The 22022-nt window shown below is 40.4% G+C and overlaps 1 pseudogene; it reads right to left on the bottom strand.

Moving 5' to 3' along the window:
- Positions 1-13735: 13735 nt before the first annotated feature.
- LOC125402170 (ATP synthase F(0) complex subunit e, mitochondrial pseudogene) lies at positions 13736-14013 on the bottom strand (annotated as a pseudogene).
- Positions 14014-22022: the final 8009 nt, after the last annotated feature.

The raw sequence follows: 22022 nt of genomic DNA, 5'->3' as shown, positions 1-22022 counted from the left end.
TTTTCCAACTTTGTGGTATATAAGCTTTTGTAGTAAGATCTAATGATGCTCTGAATTTCCTCTGTGTCTGTGGTTATGTTCCCCCTTTCATTTCTGATCTTATTAATTTGCGTGTTCTCTCTCTGCCATTTTATTAGTCTGGATAGGGGTTTGTCAATCTTGTTGATTTTCTCCAAGAACCAGCTTTTTGTTTCATTGATTCTTTGGATTGTTTTCTGTGTTTCAATTTTGTTAATTTCAGCCCTCAGTTTGATTATTTCCAGTCTTCTACTCCTCCTGGGTGAGTCTGTTTCTTTTGTTTTCCCAGAGTTTTCAGGTGTGCTGTTAAGTCTCCAATGTGTGCTGTCTCCGTTTTCTTTAATTGGGCACTTAGTGCTATGAACTTTTCTCTTAGCACTGCTTTCATTGTGTCCCATAGGTTTGAGTATGCTGTGTCTTTATTTTCATTAAATTCAAGGAAGACTTTAATTTCTTTCTATATTTCTTTTTTGACACAGGGGTGATTCAGTAGTTGACTGTTCAGCTTCAATGAGTTTGTAGGCTTTCTGGGGTTAGAATTGTTGTTGAATTCTAACTTTATTCCATTGTGATCCAACAAGACACAGGTGGTTACTAATATTTTTTTGTATCTGTGGAAGTTTGCTTTGTTACCCAGTATGTGGTCAATTTTCGAGAAGGTTCCATGAGCTGCAGAGAAGAAGGTATATTCTTTCCTATTTGGGTGGAATGTTCTATAGATGTCTGCTAAGTCTATTTGATTCATTACCTCTATTAATTCTCTTATTTCTCTGTTAGGTTTCTGTCTGATTGACCTGTCCATTGGTGAGAGAGGTGTGTTGAAGTCTCCTACTATTAGTGTGTGTGGTTCGATGACTGCCTTGAGTGCTAGAAGTGTTTCTTTTACATAAGTGGGTGTTTTTATATTAGGGGCATAGATATTCAGGATTGAGACTTCCTCCTGATGAATTGTTCCTGTTATGAGTAAAAAATGTCCGTCTCCATCTCTTCTGATTGATTTTAGTTTGAAGTCAATTTTGTTGGAAATTAGAATGGCCACACCCGCTTGTTTCTTAGGTCCGTTTGCTTGGAAAACCTTTTCCCAACCCTTTACTCTGAGTAAATGTCTGTCTTTGTGGTTGAGGTGTGTTTCTTGTAAACAGCAGAATGTTGGATCCTGTTTCCATATCCAATCTCTTAGTCTGTGCCTTTTTATAGGTGAGTTGAGTCCATTAATATTAAGTGATATTAATGACCAGTGGTTGTTGACTCCGGTTATTTTTTTTTATTCTTTTTTTGTGTAGTAGAGTTTGTGTGTTTCCCTTCTTTGGGTTGTGCTTGTGAAGGGTCGCTAGATGTCTGAGTTATTGTAGGTAGTGTTGGCAATGTTAGATTCCTTGGGTTGCGATTTTCCTTCTATTACTTTCTGTAAGGCTGGATTTATGGCTACATATTGTTTAAATTTGTTTTTATCCTGGAATATTTTGTTTTCTCCATTGGTAGTGAATGATAGCTTGGCTGGGTATAGTAGTCTGGGCTTGCATCCGTGGTCTCTTAGTTTCTGCAGTACCTCTATCCAGGACCTTCTGGCTTTCATTGTTTCCATAGAGAAGTCCGGTGTAAGTCTGATAGGTTTACCTTTATAAGTTACCTGACCTTTTTCTTTAGCAGCTCTTAATATTCTTTCTTTAACCTGAATGTTTTGTGTTTTAATTATTATATGGTGAGGGGATTTTTTTTGATCCAGTCTATTCGATGTTCTGTATGCTTCTTGAACCTTCATAGGAATATCGTTCTTTAGGTTGGGAAAGTTTTCTTCTATGATTTTGTTGAATATATTTTCTGGGCCTTTGATCTGCAATTCTTCTCCTTCTTCTACCCCTACTACTCTTAGATTTGGGTTTTTTTTTTATCATGTCCCAGATTTCTTGAATGTTTTGTGATGAGAATTTGTTGGATTTGCTCTTTTCTTTGATCAGAGCATTTATATTCTCTGTGGTGTCTTCAGAATCTGAGATTCGTTCTTCTATCTCTTGTATTCTATTGGTTATGCTTCATTCTGTAGTCTCTGTTTGTTTGCCTAGATTTTTCATATCCAGCCGGCCCTCAGTTTGTGTTTTCTTCATTGCCTCCATTTCAGTTTTCAATTCTTGAACTGTTTCTATTACCTGTTTGATTGTTTTTTCTTGGTTTCCCAGGGTATCATTTATGGATTTACTCATTTCTTCAAACTTTTTGTTATACTTTTCATCCACTGCTTTACTCATTTCTTCAAACTTTGTTATACTTTTCATCCATTTCTTTAAGGGGGTTATTCATATCCTGTTTAAGGGACTCTGTTGATTTCATAATGGCACTTTTTTCCACTTCTTCTGGATTAGGGTGTTCAAGTCCTTCTGTTGTAGGGTCACTGGGATCTGGTGTTTTTATGTTGTTTTTCAGATTGTTGGAGGAACTCTTACCTTGGCACCTGCCCATCTCTTCCTTCAAATGCTCTTTAATGGATCTTTGGGTCCAAGGTCAGGTTCCCTTGTTGGCCAGGGACCTCACTGGCAAAAGGCCTACCTTTCTGCAGGCAGGCTATTGAAACACAGGAACTCCCTCCTGCAGGGTTGCACTTTCCACCCAGTCCCAGCTCCCAAGCAGTCTGAGCTAGGGGATTTTATGGCCCTAAGGAAGGGGAGGAAGGGAGGAATAAGGGAAGGGGTTCCTGGGTGAAAGCTGGGATGGGATAGGAGACGAGAGGGCTTAGCAGGGTGGAGCTGCCCCTGTAGAGTGACCAGGGGGTCAAGGGGGTCGGGTAATGTCTGAGCTCCTCCTTGTCGGGCTTCTGCCATGGGTCAGGAACAAACTCACCCCTCTGATGGATCTTCTGCTATAGGATCAGTGTCCCTTGCTGGCCAGGAATCTCGCTGAGCTGACAAAAGGCCTACCTTTCTGCAGGCAGGCTGTTGAAACACAGGAACACAGGAACCTTCAGGGTTGCACTTACCACCCAGTTACAGTGTCCAAGCAGGCTGAGCTGGAGGATTTTATGGCCCTGAGGAAGGGGAGGAAGGGAGGAATAAGGGAAGGGGTTCCTGGGTGATAGCTGGGATGGGATAGAAGGCAAGAGGGTTTAGCAGGGTGGAGCAGCCCCTGCAGAATGCTTAGCTTGCATTTCTTAACAGTCTATAATATGTTAGCAGCTTTTATAAGACTATGACTTTACATTACATTCTTGTCAAATTTAGTCAAGAATAATGATTTTGAATTGAATTTCTTTTAGTATCGAAATAAAACCTCTTAATCATAGATGATGAGTTTAGTAAAGAAATTGGAATAACTATTCTTTGGGTAATAGCAGAACAAGTTTATACCACATTGAGACTGTCTCCTGAGAAGGCAAAGAAAAGTGATTATATCAGACAATAATAAGAACATTTAGAGGTAAATTTTAAGCTTGGGCAGTCAGTAAGGGCTACAGCCAGTACACATTGAACATGATTAACTTATACATTAGAAATAAACAGTTAGTGGTAATGTTTATACATTTAAACCAGACAAAACTTTTCTTACTTTTTCCAGTTGAATTTTTAGGCAGGGGGAGGGGCTGCAGTCCATTTGAACTTTCCTGTTGGGTCTGCTTCTGCGGCTGCTCCACTCTGGTGTTTCCAAAGTGGTGTGCCACTTTGGAGCAGGAGCCATTATGTGAGACCAAAACCAATTATCATCCAGGAGAAATGATTGACAGTGGCCATCCTTGATACTTGGTATTGTAGTCGTCTCTGCTCACCTCTGTCCTCCTGGCTCCTCCTTGGCATTCGGGTCTGAGACTGCAGTACCTGTAGGGGAGGGGCGATCCTCTCCCTGGTTGTCAGCAGTGTTAGCACAGACAGAAGCCTGTTGAAGCCTGAACTTCTGAGGAAAAGAGTCACAGAGAAGGACTCCTGAAATCCTAGAAGTGATAGAATAGGATCTGAAAGGGCCTGAGGCTCAGAGAAACCTTCGGATATAAGGACTGATGATCCTTTAAGTCTCATTATAGGGCTGTGTCAAATACGGTTGGGAAATTTTTGAATCCTTGTGGCAGGCAAGTCCAGGTGACTGACCACTGAAGACCAGTTCTTGGTCGTCCCATTCAAAAGCAAAAATGGCTGACTCTTGGCTTTAAGAGTTAGGTTGAAGAAGGCATCCTTAAGATCTAGAACTGAATACACTTGAAGCTCCAGGGAGAGAGAGCTCAGGAGATTATAGGGGTTGGGGAACTGTGGTGTGAATGTCTTCAACCCATTTGTTAATCTCCCTAAGATCTTGCACAGGTTGAAAGTCATTGGTCTCTGGCTTTATAACTGGCAGAAGCAGGGTGTTCTACAGAGACTGGCAAGGCACCAGAATTCCATGATCCAGGAACCAATTAATATATTTAGTAATGGCCAACATGGCCTCTGGGGTCATGCAGAACTGCCTCACCCTCACCTGTTGGATACTGACTTTTAAGGTGACTACGACTGGGGGCCCCTGAATTGCTAATCCTGGTGGATTAGTTTTTGCACACACTCCTGGGATGGAGCGCTGGAGTTCAGCCATTAGAGGAGATGACTCTAAAGTGAGAGTCTCTTAGAAGAGCCTGTATTCTTTCAGATCTAGGCATAAGGCATAGACTTCAGGCCATGGGGAGATCGTCACCCACCTCCCAGTGAAATGAATTTGGGCTTTTATCTTAGCCAATAAATCTCTTCCCAGGAGATGGTAAGGGCATTCAGGGATAACTATGAAGGAATACATAATGTTCTTTCTTCCCAATCCTGTGGTCTGTTTGGTGGTCCATGGTTGCAGAGCCATGCTTGTATCCTTGTATCCTTGTATCCCCTTGAACCCACATTTGTTTGTCTGACAGAGGCCCCACTGGAGTTTTTAACACTGAATGGTGAGCACCAGTGTCCACTAGGAAGTCAACAGGTTGCCCCTCCACTTTTAGGGTTACCCAAGGCTTCAATCATCTGGACCTGCCAATTTTAGGACTTTTTGTCCCTTCTTCCTTTGTGGGCATTGCCCCTTGGCTATTTGGAATAGTCTGTTTCCTCTGTCCATCAGATCCCAGCTTTTATCTGCCAGAAAGACTTTAGCCAGTCCCCAAACTTGCTTATCCTCAGGTGTTTCTCTGTTGTTATAAACCTTAGTGGCTATAGCAATCAATTTAGTAAGAATTTTACCTTCAAGTTCTTTGAGTTGCTGAAGCTTCCTCTTAGTATCTGGGGCTGTTCAGTTGATGAAAGCCAGTTTGACTGCCATTTGTCTAAGGTCGGTTGGGCAGTCTAGCAGGTGCTCAGAGACAATCTCGTTAATTGTAACGCCTGCGTCTGTGTTGCCCTCTTGGTACAGTTTGCGTGCCACTGTACCATACACGAGCAGGGCAAGGGCCCAGGTTAGGGAATGTGTAAACAGGACAGTATCTAGGAGATCTGTTAGCACTTGGGGTTTCTCAGTAAAGGAAGGAGTCTGAAGTTTCCAGTTACGCAGATCACTAGTTGAAAGAGGAAATAAACCAGGTGGGGGATGCCATCCTCGTCAGGAAGTGCTGAGGGGGAGAGCAGGAGATACCACCACCCACCACCCCACCTGTGGCTTTCCTGAAGGAGGGCTAAATGGGCTTGACTACAAAGTAGGAAGTTGGGGAGAAGGAGGAAGGGAGGGAGCTGTGCTCTGCAAGGGAGAGGAAGGTCGTGAGTAACTCTGGCTTCACACAGGCTGCAGAGACTACAGTGACATCCTTGAGATTCTGAAAATGAGAAAGAACAAGGTCCAGGGGAGCCTTAGGTTTGGAAGAAGCTTTTCCGATAATGGAAATTACTTCACACACAACCACAGCAAGAAGACTGACAACAAATAGAACAAAAAGAAAATGAAAACAGGGAGAAAGAAGCTGGCAGACACAGAAAAGGAAATGCTGTGCATAGGGTCATGTGATCCTGGTCCAGTCCCAAAAGGCTGCAGCCTCACAACTCAATGGCCAGAGGAGGAGTAAGAGCGTCCCCTATTTTCCTCCAGCTCTGAGATTAGAGAGCATCCGCTAGATCTCCTTGAGCCTCCAGATTGTCCAGACACCAGAAGCTAGAACCAGAAACTTACCAATTGGTAAAAACAGAATAATAAAGTTTATCAAAAACCAGAGACTGAGGTGTCCCCTCAGAACCAGGTTTGCACTCCTCCATATGGGCAACCAAAATGTTGGGTCCAGAGCGGTCGTACAAAGATGGGAACAGACTACCAAATTCTAATAAACCAGAAGCAAACTTTAAAATAATAATAATAAAAAAAAACACTGCAGGGCACAAAAGTTTATCAGCTAGATGAGACGACAACCAGAGTTGGTGTTTGTTAGGCTGTGGCCCAAGGCTGGTTTCTGAACCCATCTTTTTATAGTAGGGGCACCAAGCATTAGGTCTGAACAAAGGAATTTTTACAATCTTGCCCTGAGCTTCAGGTCAGTCAATGGAGACCCTAAGGGGAGGAGTGAGAGTTGAAAAGGACAAGAGATACAAGGGATGGAGACAAGACAGGATTCTGATTAAGTCTCATTTATTAGGGGAGTAAACAGGGTAGAAATGGGGTAATGGGAAGAAGGGAGTGGGTTCTAACTTCAATGGGTAACTAGGCAGCTACCATGAAATATGTTCCAGAGGAGATTACAGTGAAAGTCACTAATTACAAGGAAATACATGTTTTTAGCAATTAGTCAGAAAAAGGGACTGCTAGTAAATTTAGAAGGTTAGTAAATCAGAATAATAAATAACAATAAATCAGACTGGGAACTTAGAAGATAGCAAAAAGCTCACACAATCTCAAGGTAAAACATCAGCTACATCTCAAACTGGTAGCTGATTTTGGTAGTGTGTAAGAGTATTACATATAGTACTGGATTTGGCAGCATGAAATCCATAGGATTTGGTGGGATCAAGAAAGAAGCTGAGGTGAGGCCAGACAAAGTCACTGGTAAAGATACAGTCTCAGTTGTATTGAAAATCACAAGATTGAAGAAGTCATGCAGAGAAGCTGAGGATTGGCACCATGTGGCAGTGTTGGGGTCCCTGAAGAGAGATCAGAGGTTATTGGTGAAGGTGAGGCCTCAGTTGTGGTGGTGATCTCAAGAGAGTGGAGGTTTCAGGACTTGAGACAACCACGAAGGACTGCAGCAGCTGATGCAGTAGAGCCAGCATGAGCCTACGAGCTGGGCTGTGTGTGCTGGGATTAGATGAACCAGAGAGGCATAGCTTGTCCAAAGCCCTTTAATAGTATGATTCCTTGTGACTTTTTCAGACATTGTTATTTCACCCACCTCCTTCTTTCTTCTATATTTACCTCCCCCTTTCCCTAAAGAGTCCTCCCTTTCCCCATATTCTCTATCAGATCAATTGTATCCTGGTAGTCCCCTTTAAACCTCCCACCTTCTTCCTCCCACCATCCTCCTTCCCATTTCTCCTATCAGATGTCTTATACCCTGCCACTGCCTCCTTCCCTAAAGAGCCCTTCTTCCCTAATGGACACATCTACAAAACACTCTTGTACCTAAAGTTCACAGAAGTATAGGCAACTGAGAAAGTCCGGGAATGAGAAAAGTGGCCTTCCCCAGGGAAGAGTACACCAATTGATTGTCCAATGCCAAATAGTCAGCTCTGAAAACACACATACATATGGACTGGACAGGTTATATTTATGAATGTATATGTATATTCATATACGTGCAATAACAAATAGTGAAAGGAAAGAGAGAAAAGAGAGGTATAGAGGGGATTTGAAGATGAAGGGAGAAGTGTAATTAAGTTATTAACTCAAGAAGAAAATGAATACACATATATCCACAGTAAACGGCATATGCTTTGTTTCAAATTCACTTTTGTACTTAAGTCAGTCCCAAAATATCATCAATAATGCAAATTCCATTTGTTGTCCAAACTTTTTAAAAATAAACTTTACATCAAAATACAGCCTGTTAGGAATATTTTCTAATGCAAGCTCTCTGCCAATGCAAATTCCCAATCAAGCCAAATCAAAACAAGCCAAATTAAGAAATATCCAGATTTAATGGGAGTCCTGCGCTCTCAGGTGACCCCCGGGGGAGGGGGGGGAATGGAAGGCCACACTGGGGGAGGGGGAGAGACTATGTGTTCCTCTTTTGGGAGTTCATTTAAATACTCTGTGGGAGTGGGACCTGGCCTGCTGGGATTTGGAGTCCAGACCAATAGAACTCTCAGGCCTGGAGCTGGGATAGATGCCAGGGGCTGGGGTCTATGCTCCCAACTTAATACAGACATGTTCTTAGAGTCAGAACTTCGGTATATGGAGTTGGGGAAGGTAGAACTCAACCCATAAGTATGGTGCTCAGCTCACACCAAGATTATATTTTTTCCTGGAATTTTTTTTTTTTTTTTTTTTTTTTTTTGTATTTGTGTTCTCTCCAATTGCTTTAGCTCTTTTGACTTAAAAATACATCTGGTGAATAATTGTTATCAATGACTCTCATTTGCTGATAATTTTTCATAATGTATTTATTTGCTTGATTGTTTATCATAACACTAGGAACTAAGCCCAGGGCCTCATTAATGCTAACTAAGTGTTCTACCACTGCACCACACTCGCCAGCCCTAGGAAGGCTGAGTGCTAAAACAAAACTGAAACTTCTTCCTCATTCTGATGCTGCTCCAGAGTCCACAGGGCCAGGGCTTGGAAGGCAGAGGACTTTGCAGCTGACGGCCTCAGGGTTTTGTTTTGTTTTGTTTTTGAATAGGATCCTTAGAATTGTTTTTGAAGAAAAATAAGAAAACACAGCTTAAAGTGACTGGTTTCAAGCTTCTGGAATAAAAAAGTTTTCAGAGAAATTCTGGTAAATATCTGAGTTACTAACTCTTTCCTCATTTTTATACCTATGATGGGAAAGCTATTTCCCAAAGTTCTAGCTGTACTTTATATATATGACTGGATATGTGGCTGACACTAACTTTTCAGTGCCTCCCTGGACGGAAATGCTCAGTTAAGTGCAATTATGAAGATGGAACTGGTCGGGGTAATGAGTGGGTTTCTCATTGTGCCAAATGGGCAGTTAAGAAACAGAGACATAACGGAAAGGGAGTCAGGAAATTAAATAACAAACAAACAAAAAGTTGTAGTGGAACCTATGGTCCAGGGTGATTATGTCAATTTCTACATTCCTCTTCTATATAATGTAAGATGTTTTTTAGAGTTTGGTTTGCACTTCATCAAAGGTAATGCCCTCCAGAGCCAGCCATTTGAACCCTCCATCCACATCTACCTCAGGCAGCTACAGAACTGAAGAAGTGGTGGAATCTTTAGGAAAAGAAAGCAACTTTGTGTTGGGCCCCAGCTCGGCAGAACTTCAGAGAGCTGGGCTGGAGCTGCACCTGGGAAAGTCCCTGCCCTTTCAGCAGTCCTGAAGAGCAGCACCTCCCAGGACCCCTGAGGTGAAGGTGTGCTTGCCCTTCTTACTTAGCACCCGAGAGCAGAAAACCAGAGTGCATTCTCCGCATTCTCCGTGCCTGACATCCTGTAGTTGCTTTGAATAATTAACATGGTTAATAGCATGATTTGTATTCACTCTTAACAGGAAGCCGAGGGATTCTAAGCAACAAAGACTTACAATTTGTTCTGGAAAGTTCAAACCAACTGTAGCAATTTAATTTTGCTACGTTCCAACACCACACATCCAGCTGCTCTTAAAATTCGTCAAGTGCAAAGAATTTTAAAGACTTTACTGAATATCAAACATTTGAATCATACATTCTGAACTGCTAGAATGTTGGGAACAAGTTGGCGAATTTTTAACATTTTAGTGTTTCTAAGGAAATTTTCGAAGACTTTAGCATATCATATTGAGAAAAGTTGTTCTCCTTAACAGTTGTTCCCCTTTAGGAAGTAGGCATGTCACCTGTCTGAGAATATGTGTATCCCTTGTGGGATACACTTACTGGAAGACTCTGGTTTTGAGTGGACTGACAGAGGGATGGGCTGCAGAAGGAAATTCCTGATGTACAGTGCTTTCTATAAAGTCTGAGTCTTGCTGAACTTTCTGTTTTTCTTTTTGGCTGCACCCAAAAAGAAAATCTGTCCCCAAGCTTCTAGATAAGCAGAGGGAGAGTGGGCAGTTAAAGACCCTGTGAACCCATAGGGTAAGTCCCTGGAAGGGAGGGCGCTCAGGACAGCAACAGCCCTCATCCAAGGCCATCATGCAGAAGTAGTGGCCTCCCTCTGGGGCTCGGTGCCCCAACAGGAAACTGAGAAAGCATATTGAGAAACCGAACACTTTTAAGAACTACAGGAAGAAATATGCTGACTCATTGTCTTACCAAACTTCCTTTTTGCGTGACCAGTTGGTAGAATCTGGAGTTTGTTCTACCCTAATGAGTGGAATACTAAAGAGATCCCGGAGGGCTAGATCCCATTCTAGCCAAGTACAATAATTACCTGGCAAGATGAGGAAAATCCTTTGACCCACAGAGGGCTTTCAAAAATTCATATTTTCATTCTAAGACAAGAATGTATTCCATTTATTAAGTAAGTTTTTTTTAAGAAGCCAGTATATGACCTGGCATTATAGATGGTGGACAAAAAGCACAAAAACGTAGTTTTATGTAGTACATAGAATAATGGATGAAAAGAATTAAACAAGATAAATAAGTGAAAATGTATGAAATAGTTGTTTGTGATAATTTCTCAATAAATAAAACATAAACCCAGAAAAGGTAGAGGAAATACAGGAAATGGAGTCAGTAAGCCAACAGAGCAGTGCACCATGAGAGGGAAATATTTTATTTAAAAAAAAAAAAAAGAAAGAAAAGAGAAGAGAAGAGAAAAGAAAAGAAAAGAAAAGAAAAGAAAAGAAAAGAAAAGAAAAGAAAAAGCCCTGAAGGAAGTATGTGTTAAGAATAGTCTTAAGACAAGCCTCTTGGCCAAAGCAAATAATTCCAGTCAAACCAAATTAGATCTAATAAAAGATGCCCACGTTTAACGCAGCGCTTCTGGGTGGCCCTGAAAAGCTTGGCGAGGAAAAGAGAGTGAACAGGGCCGGGGCGATCATGTGAAACCTAGAGACCATTTGTTCCTGTTCTGGGCAGCAGCCTAAATAGCCTGTGGGAGTGGTCCTGGCCTTCTCAGAGAGGGATCAGTGCTTGGCAAACTTTCCCAGAGTGGAGTCTCGACAACCCCTAGGGGAGGGGGCTTGAAATGGAGCTTCCTGCTCCACTGCTTCTACACTGTGCTCCAAGGTTGGATACCAGGGCCTGGGGTGATGCTTCCAACCCAAACATCCCAGAGTCCTTGGATATAGGGATGTCAAGGGGCTGGCGTCTCACTTTTGATCAAAGAGTATGGAACCAAGAACCATGATATCCAATGGAATGACAGGGAGAGGAAGAACCCAGACAGGCGCTTGCACTGTCTGCAACACAAAGACCAAGCAGCTAGATCCAATTCAGACGAATGGAAAGCAGCATAGCGGCAGAGGGGTAGCAGCATGCCTGATCATGTGAGGCCTTACACTGTCAATCAGAAGGATGCTACTGGGGAGAATGAACACAACACTGGTGTTTAGCACTTGCAATCCAGTCCCTCCAGGGGGATTTAGAAAAGTCTCTGAAAGGACTGAAAGCAACAAGAGGAAAATTTGTACAAGAGCTATAGAACTCTTCCTGCAATTCAGGAGAGACCAGAGTAGGAGCTTGGACCTGAAGGGAGAGGTAGCAAGTGTTGCTGCAGGTAAAGTCACCAGCTGAAAATTTACCTCACAATGCAAGTAGCACGTGGGAGAGGAGAGCAAGCTTGCAACAGGTTGTTGGGTGTCCATTTATTAAAATAGTTTAAGCATGGGAAAAGGTGCCGTCCAGGGAAGGAGCATTGTTTCCACTGTTCTATAAAGTGTATGTTAAAAATGCTTGGGCTAGGAGATGAAGGGGATACACACAGCACAAACACTTCCTAAACCGTCATCTATCTGGTTGCATTTTAATTTACTGGGACGTTAACTTTGCTGGTGTTTTGTTTGTTCATTTGTTTGTTTGGCTGGTATAATATGTTGTCAACAAGTATATTTTTGGGAAAACTGTACAAGAACTAACTCTGTCCTGAACACATGTGCTTCTTGTTGACCCACGGAACATGACTCTTCCACATTCTAGGTCAAATAGCTCCAAGAACACACATCTCAAGTTTCTAATATAAAAAGAAGTTTTCAGAAAAGCCCTGGTAAGTTTCTAATCTTTAAAGGCTCATTAACCATCTTTAACAGCTGCCTTCAAAAGCCAATTTATAGAGTCAATTGCAATCCCAGCATCTGAGCATCTGGGACTGAGGCAGGAGAATCAGAAGATTGAAGGCAATGTCAGCTACGAAGTGTGTCAGTTGCCCATCCTAAGCTGTATGTGACCCCATCTCACAAACAAACAAAACCCTAAGTCTGAAAACTAAAGCATATCTTTAAAAATATATATACTTCCAAATGCATATGCTATTTCTTATTAAATATTCTAGAAGGATACTTCTTTCATGCATGTACTATTAGATGAGGATGGTGCTAACTGCAGATAGCCTTTCCTTTGCAGCCAGCATGTAGTTAAAAAACAAAAACAAAAAAACAAAAACAGACAAACAAACAAACAAAAAAAATAACGCATTGCTGTAATATACCCTTCAGGAAAATGAAACCAATCGCTCTATGGTTTCATTTCTTCCAAGTGTAAGAGCAGGGTGTGTCTTGGGCTCTGGCCTGGGTTACTGCTCAGACCCAGATTACCTTCAAGTCAGCAACCACGACAACATTCTTCTCTTACTTTGCTGAACCCCACAAATAACAAAGTAAAAGTTCTTTGGGAACAGACTGTAGAATTAAGTATTAATAACAAACTGAACCCCAGAATTGCTCGGTCTCCAAGCAATGCCAACTTCCCCCAGGATCCCACAGTATACTCCAGCATCCCTCCCCCGTGTGAACACAGATTTCCTGTGCATTTCCTCTGAAGAAGGTGAAGGAAAACAAAACTGATTTTCCTGCTATTGTCCCCTTTCACGAAATAACCTGGCTCGCAAGAGACCTATTGTAACCATCACATGGTTTTCCTGATCACATTCCTTTCCTTACAGTCACACAATGGAGCTTTCTGCTCAGTATCAAAGGCCTGCATGTTTAAAAATTCACTGACAGTCCAGGATTTAAAGTTGAAATCATAAAAAGAGCCATTGACAACCAAACCATTGTCAACCTAAACTAAATATGTAGCTTCTGATTTCATGGACATAGAAATGGTTCTTCAGACTGGCAGAGCGCAGTTTACATTCCTGGTAAGAGTAAGAGGCTTATGTCTGATTTCCCACCAAAGTAACTGATGATGTCATTCAAGGGAACTTGCTGCTGAATAAAGACCTCCTTCAGAAAAACTGAGAGTACAATCAACACTACAAATCAAAAGTGTGTGTCAGGGTGGGGGTGTCAGTCATGCAAATTCTGTTCCTTTTTACACTGTGTAAGCTCAGAAGCAACTCTGAGGGACATACACATAATATAACAATTACATATGTCATCAAAATATATATATATTATATATATATATCATCAAATTACAATATTTTTGGCATGAATTATACTCCAGAGTAATACACACACACACACACACACACACACACACACGCATACTCAGGCACACACATACACACTCATAATGTTTTAAGTAAGTTTTTTGTGTGTGTGTTTTTTTTTTCACACGACAAAGCTTTATTTATCCTCAGCGACTTAAGAAAGGCAAGCTCACTGGCGCTTCACTTGAGTATGCTGTCATCTTGAGCTTCTGCCCGTTCTCTTTCAATCCGTTTCAGCTCATCTAGTCTCTTCTTTTCCTCCGCTGCCACCCTCCTCTCCTCCTCTGCCCGGGGCTTTAGGTAACTATAGTGCTTGGCGCCGTAGGCCATGCTGAGGACCAGGGCTGAGTATCGGCCGAGCTTGATGAGCGGAGAGACCTGAACTGGGGGCACCATCTTGTCCGTGACCTTCGCCATTTTAAGTAAGTTTTAACTATGGGTTGGACTATATTTTTAACTGTCCTTGTCTGTGTGCAGCCAGGGAGCCTTGGGTTAGATAAGCCAATGAGATATAAATAAAACACTTTTCTGTCTGCATTCTTGAAATTTAAAGTGGAACAGAATACATGAAAATGTCCTAATTTGGGGATAGAGAGATGGTTCAGTAGATAAGAACAGGAAAGCACTTGCTGTGTGTGCAAGTATAAGAACTTGAGTCTTCAAACACCCAGGAGTAACCTGCCTGTAACCCAAGCATGCTGTGAGACTGGGAGATGGCTGGTTCTTCTAGTTGCCATCTTAACTGCAGTCTGGGTAAGAAAACCTCACTCAAAAAGATGAAATGTAAGTAATAGAGCGAGACTGTCAATGTCTTAAATCACACAAGAACAGGCATATACACACACTCACTCTTACACACACACACACACACACGCACACACACAGAGAGAGAGAGAGAGAGATATGCATGCAACACGTTTAATGCAAATAAGTAAAAATGTAAATACTATTTTAAAAACATTATTTTGTATGCTGACTAAGAATGTTACTGAAACAATGGACAGGAAGGATCAGTGGGGCATTGTCAAAGGACTTTCTGATGTGCTGGGGTTGTAACTTCAGGCAGCTTAAATTCACAGGGTAAGAGTTCTCTTCACTGAGATCAGTCTCACTATTCAGAAAGTTTATTCCACTTCTAAGTCTGCAAGTGAGATGTGAATCTTTCTATTAGACTTTCACCCCTGAAAGGAAATGCACACACACTCACGCACACACAAACACACACACACAGAGCACAGAGACAGACAGAAAGAAAGAGTTCCTTCTTCCCAAATGACCAAGCTTGTGTCAAGCTGACAAAACTAAACAGCACAAGAATATTTACATAAATCTCACAAAACTGGCCAGGCGGTGGTGGCGCATGCCTTTAATCCCAGCACTCGGGAGGCAGAGGCAGGCAGACAGGCTCCAAAGCCACACAAAAAGATGAGATCAGAAATATAAATATGGAAATACCAGTGACATTAGATATGTTAGACCAGGGTGAGTTTAAGTAAGTTTTTCTATACTTATCTCTCAATGTATTTTCACTGTGTTTTCTTCTATCAATTTCATACTTTCAGGTCTTATATTAAAGTCTTTTGATTTTGGGCTGATTTTTTTGTGCAGGTATACAACTAATTTTATTCTTCTAAATTTGGATATTCGTTCTCCTAGAAGTGTCTGTTTCAGAGGCTCCTTTGTTCAATGTATATTTTTGGCATCTTGATCAGCAATGATTTGGCTTGATTTATTTCTGAGTCTTCTATCTATTGGTCTACACTTTTCTGTGTGTGCTAATATCATGCGGTTTTCACTACCAAAGTTTTGCAGTACAATTCAAGATGATGTATTGTGATGCTCACATATTGTTCTTTTAGCTTAGGGCTGCTAAACTCCAGAATATTTTGTGTTTCTATATGAATTTTAAGATTGGTTTTTCTAGTTCTATAAAGAAGCTCTTGGAAGATGGATGGAGTTTGTGTCAACTCTGCAAGACTGTTGTAGCAGAGACACTTTTACAATATTCGTCCTGCCAATTCAAAGCATGGGAGGTTTGTCCATCATTTAGTGTCTACTTCAATTTTTTTTTTTTTTTTTTTTTTTAGTTTCCTGAACTTTTCATTGTAGGGACCACTCACCTTCTTGATTAAGTTTTTTCCTGTACATTGTTTAGACTGCTATGGGTGTTTTTTTTTTTTAAATTTCTATCTCAGAAAATTTGTTAATAATATTCCAAGTTAAAGAATTTTTAATGGCTTTGTGCCTTTCTAATTCACTGAAAGTATTCACTTTCACTGAAAGTATTCATATCAAAGAACTTTCTAGTAGAATTTTTTAAGATGTTTAAATAGGTCCACTACTAAAAAGGATAAATTTGCTTCTTCGTTTCCTATCTGTACCCATCCTATTTCTTTTGTGTTTCTGATCACACTAAAACTTAAGGTATCATGTTAAATAAAAGTGCAGGAAGCAAGTACCTTGTGATTCAGATTATAAAACAAATGCTTTTAGTGCTTGCATATCAGGTATGCTGTCAGCAGGAAGTTCATTGCACATTGTTTGTGTAGAGGCATGCCCCTTCTATTCCTACTTTTTAGTACCTTCTAGAATTAGATATGCCTGCCGGCTTGTTTGCAGCTTCCCTCCGCTTGGTGGGGTCATTTCTGCCCACTTATCTTCACTTTTTGGATATTTCTGTAGCATTTTTTAGAGACAAAACGTAGTTGGTCTTCTTTTTCTAAATTTGTTGTTGTTGTCTTTGACCTGGTCAGTTAGTTTACCTCTTTTTTTCTCGCTTCTCTTTTTTTTATTGATTTTTATTGATCTCTATATTTTTCTTTACTCCCCTCCCTGCCTCTCTCCTCCCCGATTCAACCCTCCCCCAAGGTTCCCATGCTTCCAATTTACTCAGGAGATCTTGTCTTTTTCTACTTTTTTCTTCCCATGTAGATTAGATCTATGTAAGTCTCTCTTAGTGTCCTCATTGTTGTCTAAGTTCTCTGGAATTGTGGTTTGTAGGCTGGTTTTCTTTTATGTTTAAAAACCACCTATGAGTGAGTATATGTGATAATTGTCTTTCTGTGTCTGGGTTACCTCACTCAAAATAATGTTTTTGAGCTCCATCTATTTTCCTGCAAAATTCAAGATGTTGTTTTTTTTTTCTGCTGTGTAGTACTCCATTGTGTAAATGTACCACATTTTCCTTATCCATTCTTTGATCGAGGGGCATTTAGGTTGTTTCCAGGTTCTAGATAAGACAAACAAAGCTGCTGTGAATATAGCTGGGCATATGTCCTTGTGGCACAATTGAGCATCCTTTGGATATATACCCCAAAATGGTATTACTGGGTCTTGAGGAAGGTTGTTTTCTAATTTTCTGAGAAATCATCACACTGATATCCAAAGGGGTTGTACAAGCTTGCAAACCCACCAGCAATGCAAAAGTGTTCTCTTTTCCCCACAACCTCTCCAGCATAAGTTGTCATCACTGTTTTTGATCTTCGCCATTCTTACAGGTGTAAGATGGACTCTCAGAGTTGTTTTGATTTGCATTTCTCTGATGACTAAGGATTTTGAACATCTCCGTAAGTGTCTTTCAGTCATTTTAGATGTCTCTGTTGACAGTTCTCTGTTAAGGTCTGTACTCCATTTTTTTTATTGGATTATGTGTTCTTCTGGTGATCAGTTTCTTGAGTTCTTTGTATATTTTGGAGATCAGACCTCTGTATGATGTAAGGTTAGTGAAGATCTTTTCTCATTGTGTATGCTGTCACTTTGTCTTCTTGACTGTGTCCTTTGCTTTACAGAAGCTTTTCAGTTTCACAAGGCCCCATTTATTAATTGTTTCTCTCAGTGTCTGTGCTGCTGGGGTTATATTTAGGAAGTGGTTTCCTGTGCCAATGAGTTCAAGTGTATTTCCCACTTTCTCTTATTTAAGGTTTAGTGTGGTTGGCTTTATGTTGAGGTCTTTGATCCTTAGGACTTGAGTTTTGTGCATGGTAATAGATACGGTTCTATGTTCATTCTTCTACATGTTGATATTCAGTTATGTCAGCACCACTTGTTAAATATGCTTTCTTTTTTTGATTTGGTATTTTTTACTTCTTTGTCAAAAATCAAGTGTTAGAAGATGTGTGGATTGATATCCGGGTCTTCTACTCAGTTCCATTGGTCCTCCTGTCTGTTCTTATGCCAATACCAGGCTGTTTTCAGTACTGTAGCTCTATAGTAGAGTTTGAGGTCAGGGATGGTGATGCCTCAAGAAGTTCTTTTATTATACAGGATTGTTTTGGCTATCCTGGGGTTTTTGCTTTTCCATATGAAGTTGAGTACCATTCTTGCTGGGATTTTGGTGGGCATTGCATTGAATCTGTGATTGCTTTTGGTAAGATTGCCATTTTTACTATGTTAATTCTGCCTACCCAAGAGCATGGAAAATCTTTCCACTTTCTTCAATTTCTTTCTTCAAGGATTTAAAGTTCTTGTCATACAAGTCTTCCACTTGTTTGGTTAGAGTTACTCCGAAAGATTTTATGCTATTTGTGGCAATTGTGAAGGGTTTTAATTCTCTGATTTCTTTCTCAGCCCTTTTATCATCCGGGTACAGAAGTGCTACTAATTTTTGTGTGTGTATGTTAATCTTATATCCTGCTAAATTACTGAAAGTGTTTATGAATTGTAGAAGTTCCTTGGTAGAATTTTTGGGATCACTTATGTAAACTATCATATTATCAGCAAACAATGAGAGTTTGACTTCCTCTTTTCCAATTTGTATCCTCTTGATCTACTTTTAATGTCTTATTGCTCTAGCTAGAACCATAAGGACTATATTGAATAGATTTGTAGAAAGTGAACAACCTTGTCTTTTTCATGATTTCAGTGGAATCACTGAGAGTTTCTCTCCATTTAGTTTGATGTTGGCTATTGGCTTGCTGTATATTGCCTTAATTATGTTTAGGTATGTTCCTTGTAATCCTGCTCACTCCAAGACCTTTATCATGAAGGGATGCTGTATTTTGTCAAAAGCTTTTTCGGCATCTCATGAGATGATCGTGTGGTTTTTATTTTTCAGCTTGTTTATATGGTGGATTATGTTGACAGATTTTCCTGTGTTTAACCATCCATGCATCTCTGGGATGAAGCAAACTTGATCATGGTGGATGATGGTTCTGATGTGTTCTTGGATTTGATTTGCCAGTATTTTATTTAGTATTTTTGCATCAATGTTCATGAGCTCTCAATTTGATTATTTCCTGCTATCTAGTTCTCTTAGGTGAGTTTGCTTCTTTTTGTTCTAAAGTATTCAAATGATCTGTTAATTCACTAGTGTGTGATTTTTCCAGGTTCTTTATGTAGGCATTTAGTGCTATAAACTTGCCTCTTAACACTCCTTTCTTTGTGTCCCATAAATTTGAGTATGTTGTGTGGTCATTTTCATTGAATTTTAGGAAGTCTTTAATTTCCCCCTTTATTTCTTCCTTGACCCATTGATGATTCAGGTGAGTCTTGTTTAATTTCCATGTGTTTGTGGGTTTTCTGGAATTAGTATTGCTATTGACTTCTACTTTTAAAGCTTGGTGATCTGATAAGATACATTGGGTTATTCCAATTTTCTTGTCCCTGTTGAGGCTTATTTTATTACTGAGTATGTGGTCAGTTTTTGAGAAGGTTCCATGAGATGCTGAAAAGAAGGTATATTCTTTTCTGTTTGGATGGAATATTCTATAGATGTCTGTTAAGTCTATTTGAGTCATAACATCTGTTAATTCTCTTATTTCTCTGTTCATTTTTTGTCTGACTGACCTGTTCAGTGGTGAGAGGGGAGTGTTGAAGTCTCCCACTATTAGTGTGTGGGGTTTAATGCATGATTTAAGCTTTAGAAGTGTTCTTTTACATATGAGGGTGCCCTTGTATTTGGGGCATAGATGTTCAGTATTGATATTTCCTCTTGATGAATCTTTCCTGTGACTAATTGTCTCTTTTGACTGATTTTAGCTTGAAGTCTATTTTGTTAGATATTAGGATAGCTACACCTGCTTGTTCCTTTGGTCCATTTGATTGATATATTTTTTTCCCAACCCTTTACTCTGAGATGATATCTGTCTTTGAGGTTGAGATGTGTTTCTTGTATGCAGAAAAAGGATGGATTCTGTTTTCATATCCAATCTGTTAGTCTGTGCCTTTTTATAGGTGAGTTGACTCTGTTTACATTAAGGGATATTAATGACCAGTGATTGCTATCTCCTAATAATTTGGTTTTCATTGTTGGTGATGTTAATTTGTGTGTTTTTCCCTTCTCTGGGATTTGTTGCTATGAGACCATCAATTGTTTGTGGTTTTGTTGGTGTAGCCAACTTCCTTGGGTTGGAGTTTTTCTTCTAGTATTTTATGTAGGGCTGGATTTGTGGCTAGGTATTTGTGAAATCTAGATTTATCATGGAATATCTTGCTTTGTTCTTCTATGGTGATTGACAGTTTTGCTGGGTATAGTAGTCTGGGCTGGCATCTGTGGTCTCTTAATGTCTGCAAAACAGTTGACCACGACTTTCTGGCTTTCATTGTCTCCAATGAGAATTTAGGTGTCATTCTGATAGATTTACCTTTATATGTTGGTTGACCTTTTTTCTTTGCAGCTCTTAATATTCTTCCTTTACTCCGTATATTTAGTGTTTTGATTATTATGTAGTAAGAGGACTTTTTATTTGGATCCAGTCTATTTGGTGTTCTGTAAGCTTCTTGTATCTTCATAGGCATATCTTTCTTTAGGTTGGGAAAGTTTTTTTCTATGATTTTGATAAATATATTTTCTGTGCTTTTGAGTTGAACTTCTTCCCCTCCTTCTATACCTATTATTCTTAGATTTGACCTTTTAATGGTGTCCCATATTTCCTGGATATTTTGGGTTACGCTTTTGTTAGATTTAATGTTTTCTTTAACTGATGAGTCTATTTCCTCTATTGTATCTTCAGCGCTTGAGATTCTCTCTCCCATCTCTTGTATTCTGCTGCTCATGCTTGCATTTGTGGTTCCTGATCATTTTCTCATGATTTCTGCTTCTATAATCCCTTGGTTCGTGATTTCTTTATTGTCTCTATTTCAGTTTTCAAGTCCTGAATAGTCTCTTTCATATGTTTGATTTCTTTTTCTTGGTTTTCTTTAAGTGATTTGCTGATGTCTTCCAATTTTTTGTTTGTCTTTTCCTCCATTTCTTTGAAGGAATTTCTCACTTCCTCTTTAAGAGTTTCAAACATTCTTTTGGAGTTATTTTTAGGTCTATTTTTGTCTGTTTCATTCATATTTGGTTGTTCATCTCTTGCTGTTGTAGGGTCTTTAAGTTTTACTGGTGTTGTTTGACCTTTGCAGTGTTGCATGTGTTCTTACCTTTTCTACTCATCTTTTCCTCTAATAGGTGTGGTTGGAGCTGTCTGAGATTCTGTTGAATAATCTAGGTACTGGTGAATCCCAAGCTCAGATGGTTGTTTCTTGGTATAGTCAGTGTCACAGTTCTAGTTACCCTGTCAGTCACTGCATGTTCCTGGAGATAGCTCAGCACTCCTGTGCTTTGCTCTACTCCCTTGGAGTTTGCTGTCTCTACTTTGGCCTAGGTTGCCAGCTTTGACCTGTTTCTGTAAATCCTGGTCTGGAACCCCTTCTGCAGAAGTTCCTAGCTTGGAGTTGGACCTGGAAAGGTTTCTGGCTCCAGTCTACTGCCTCAGAGGTCCCAGACTCATGCTCAGACCTGCAGAGGTTCCAGCTTCCTGCCTATTCCCTTTGATGTCCCAGACCAATGCCCGGACCCACAGAGGTCCTGGCTCAGGCCTAGTTCCTGAGGTCCTAGACTCACACCCAGACCCATAGGGGTCCTGGCTCAGGTCTACTCTCTTGAAGGTCCCAGATTCATGCCCAGACCCTCAGTGGTCTCTGGCTCTGGGCTCTGGCTTACTTGCTCAGCGGTAACTCCCCTGTACCTGTTTTGGTGGAGATGGCTGATTCTGGATCTGGTCACTGGCTCAGTCTTGATTCACCAATGTCCTGGTTCTGGGTTGGCTCCTGGGACTGGATTTGCTCCTGGCTTCTGCTCCCAGTGGAGCTTGAGCTAGGAGCCTCTCAGTCCTAGGTAGCTGGTTCAGTCCAACTCCAGTTCTGGTGGAGATCGCTAACACTGAGTCAGGTCACTGGCTCAATCCTGGTCTACCAGTTAGTCTACCTCTTTTAATTGTACAGTTTAAGGCACTTTCACTTAAGATTATTGTTAAGAGGTCTTTGTTCTATTCATAATTTTGCTCTATTTGATTGAATTACTACTTGTTTTATTCTTTCCCTGTTTGTATTAGTGGTTTGTTGGTTTACCTTCTCATGAAATGCTTTGTTTTCTGCACTATTATGGATTATATTGGTTTCATTATTCCTCTATGTATAATAAC

Source organism: Myodes glareolus, chromosome 25, assembly GCF_982192425.1.
Source record: "Myodes glareolus chromosome 25, mMyoGla1.1, whole genome shotgun sequence".
NCBI lineage: Eukaryota > Metazoa > Chordata > Mammalia > Rodentia > Cricetidae > Myodes > Myodes glareolus.
The sequence above is the reverse complement of the archived record's forward strand: the minus strand, read 5'-3'. Positions and strand labels throughout refer to the sequence as shown.